This window comes from Mustela nigripes, chromosome X (genome assembly GCF_022355385.1).
Source record: "Mustela nigripes isolate SB6536 chromosome X, MUSNIG.SB6536, whole genome shotgun sequence".
Lineage (NCBI taxonomy): Eukaryota > Metazoa > Chordata > Mammalia > Carnivora > Mustelidae > Mustela > Mustela nigripes.
The window spans coordinates 15,720,428-15,724,200 of NC_081575.1; positions in this window are offsets into that span (position 1 = coordinate 15,720,428).

Consider the following 3,773-nt stretch of genomic DNA (forward strand, 5'->3'; position numbering starts at 1 on the left):
ACATGCAATACATGCCTTCCATAATATCCACGACCAGGCTCACCCAACCTCCCACCCCCCTCCCCTCACGTTGTGGCCTTTTATCCATTTTGAGTTTATCTTTGTGTATGGTGTAAGAGAATGGTCGAATTTCATTCTTCTACATATAGCTGTCCAGTTTTCCCAGCACCATTTATTTTCCCAGCACCACCTTGTCCTTAAACGGATGAGTGGATAAAGAAGATATGGTCCATATATACTATGGACTATTGTGCCTCCATCAGAAAGGATGAATACCCGACTTTTGTATCAACATGGACAGGACTGGAAGAGATTATGCCGAGTGAAGTAAATCAAGCAGAGTCAATTATATGGTTTTGCTTATTTGTGGAGCATAAGGAATATCACAGAGGACATGGGGAAATGGAGAGGAGAAGGGAGTTTGGGAAATTGGAGGGGGAGATGAACCATGAGAGACTCTGGACTCTGAGAAAGGAACTGAGGGTTTTAGAGGGGAGGGGGGGGGGGGGTTGGGTGAGACTGGTGGTGGGTATTATGGAGGGCATGTATTGCATGGAGCACTGGGTGTGGTGCATAAACAATGAATTCTGGAACACTGAAAAGAAATTTTAAAAAAAGAAAAAAGAAAGAAAAATAAATATCTTAGAAATCATTATAGTTCATCACTTGGCAAAATTTGTCTCAGTTGGCAATTCTCTCATCAAAAATGAGACATGTGACTCAGTTGGATGAGCTACCGACTCTTGATCTTTATCTTGGGGTTGTGAGTTCAAGCCCCACGTTAGGCTCTGCACTGGGTGTGGATCCTACTTTAAAAAATGAGATGGACAAAGTATATGTTGAAAATACTATGAAAATCAGAACGTAAAATTGGAATCAATTCTGTTTAGGGTACAAAAAATATTTAAATTGAAAATGATAATGTAAATTTAGGTACACCTAATTTTCAACTTTTCCAATGTATTTTCAACAACTTTGATGTTGTGGGAAAAAATAATTATGATAAAATTTCATAAAACATGTACATAGGGGCACATACCTTCTCTGAGCCTCAGGCTGTGATATGACCGGCTCACGGGGGTTTCGGGCTCTCCACTTCCAGACACCCGGACTCCTCCATGGAAATAGGCAAATGTAAGCTCTGAAAGCAGAGATTGCCCTGACCATTCTCAGCTGACATCTTATTGTCCAGAACAGTGTCAAAGGGCCATCTCTCGATGGAAAGAAGTCTGAGAAGGGGCATATTTATTGAAGGACAGACACCCACAACAGGGTGAAGGATGGCCACCCATGACAAAGTCAGGGTTCCGTCAGTGAGGAGGAGAGGGAAGTGTGCATGTGTGGACAGGTGGCTGTCCCTCCCCATGCAGAACCCACGCAGAACCAGGGAGTGAACCCGTTATCTGCATGTTGTCATAGCACTGACAGAAAAAGGGCGGAGGGGGGAACTACGGAGACTTTTACTTTAGATGGGGTGACACAGCACCTCAATGAGGAGGTGGCATTTAGGGAGAGAGGGGAAAGGTGACAGGATGTGGGAAGGGGAGTTGAAGCAGTGGGAAGTCCAGCTGCAAAGGCTCCCGAATGGGCATGGGCTGCCCCGTGCAGGGAAACAGGAGGCCTGGATGGCGGCAGCACGGGGATGGGGGGAGCACTGGGGTCCTGAGTATGCTTAGACACATGCATGGCTCTTTTAAACTGCCCCTTCTGTGATTGCACTTGTCAGTCTGTCGTAGCTGAATGGTTCACGGGTATGCTTTTTGGGCTCTACCCACAGTGTTCTCCCTGCCCATCCTAGAGGCAGGCCTGACCAGGGCAGAGGCCCATGATCCCTTCCAGTTTCTCCAGCATCTGCTGCATGGGGTGGGTCTTGCAGCCTAACCTACTCCCAGCAGTCCCTAAAGACTCTTTTTCTGGAAATGGTCCAGGTCTATGTCACTGCCCTTCTGATTCAGTTTCCCTGCCCAGCACTCAGGGCCCTATGAAACATGGAGTCTACGAAACCTTGCATGTATTTTTGCATAAAAGACCCAAACCTGCTTTTTATATGTCATATTCTCTTCCCTCTTTTTTGGAAGGGACTGGCCCAGGGTCACCAACTGTATTGGACTCCCCCAGCAAGTCCACTTTTGGGGCCCTTAGTGATCTACTTAGGAAACTGTGTGGCCATTGCTGACACCCCAAGGGTCTACAGGCTAGCAACCTCAGTCCTGTTAGATGGCAGGTCACTGGGTCCTGGGCACACTTATCCATCCTAAGTCCTTCCCAGTCCTGCTAACATCTCTTGTGGCTAAGATAGTTCTGATGTGATCAGCACCTTGGTGGGCTCCGGGTAGGATATATTTTCTTGATCTTCTCATTTTAGAGAGAACAGAGCCATGATGGGGGGCTAAGTTTCCCAAAGCCCCATGACCCTCCCGGGGCTCTGAAGTTCCACAGACATGTTGCAAGAGGAGCATCCTGGAGGCAGCTTTCTGTCTGGTTCGCATGTGACACATGGCCTGGTGCACGGACAGCACCTAAGAAACATTTGCCCAAATGAATGCGGATAGAAGGAATAAAAGAACACAGTGATGCTTCTGCCTTTCTGGTCATTTTTCACTATAAACTCAGGCATGCAAGGGCCCTGTGGGAGCAGTTCCAGGTTACTGTGTTTCCCAGAAACCAAGGCAGCAAACAACTCACTGGAGACTGGGGAGTGAGAGCTTGGTGACTGGCAGCAATAACCCTCTCTTTCCAGCAGCTGCAGGTGTTAACAAGATTTGGCAGTAACTCTTATTCTGCACAAAGCATGAGAGAATGATTTCATAGATATTCCTGCTTCTGACAGTTCACAAGATGGAGTAAAGCTCATCTGGTCTGGGCCAAGAAAAGGCACTTCAGACTTCCATATCATACCTGTCTCATGTCCAGCAAATGCGGGCTGCCTGGTCCTCTGGGAACCGAAGAATGGTTCTCCACATTCCAAAGACCAGGATTCCTCCTGTGCACCAAGGTCTCCTCTCAGCCCAGGCTAGGGAGGTTGGGCTGGGTTCCTTTTTGGGCATAGATATGCCAAAAAGTCTCCATCAGCTCTTCTCCAACTTCAGAGTGCATCAGAATTATTAGAGGGTGAGGGGGCTACATTGTTGAAACACAGTTCGGGTCACACTAGTCTATAAAACCTTGCCAGTCAAAACATAGTCCTCATATGAGCAGTATCAAAATCACCTGGGAACTTTCTAGGGATGCATATTCTCAGGCCCTGCGTCCAGACTGCCAGAATATAATCTCCATGGGTGTGATCTGAAAATCTGTACTCCTTGCCCCCAAAAGCCCTCCAGGTGATTCTGGCATACACGGGTTTCTGAGAAGCGCAGTTTTAAACCTTCACTGCACACTAGCATTTCCTGGGGAGCAGTCTAATTTCTGGGGGTGAGGTTCAGCCCTGTCATTTTTTTTTAAGTTGTGGTAAAAAATAGGTAACATAAAACGAACCATTTCAACTATTTCTAACATACCACTCCGTGGTGCTAAGTTTGCACCTTTCAATTGTGCAACCCACAGTTGTGCAAACTTTCTTCAGAGCTTTTCCATCTTGTAAAACTGAAACTCTATATCCATTAAACAATTTCCCTTGGTATATACAAAAGACCATCGAGCATATGAGAAGATGTTCAACATCACTAATAATTAGGTAAATGCAAATTAAAACCATACTGAGATACAGCATCCTTCTAAAGAATGAATGGGTCAACCAGGAAATTAAAGAAGAATTGAAAAAAATCATGGAA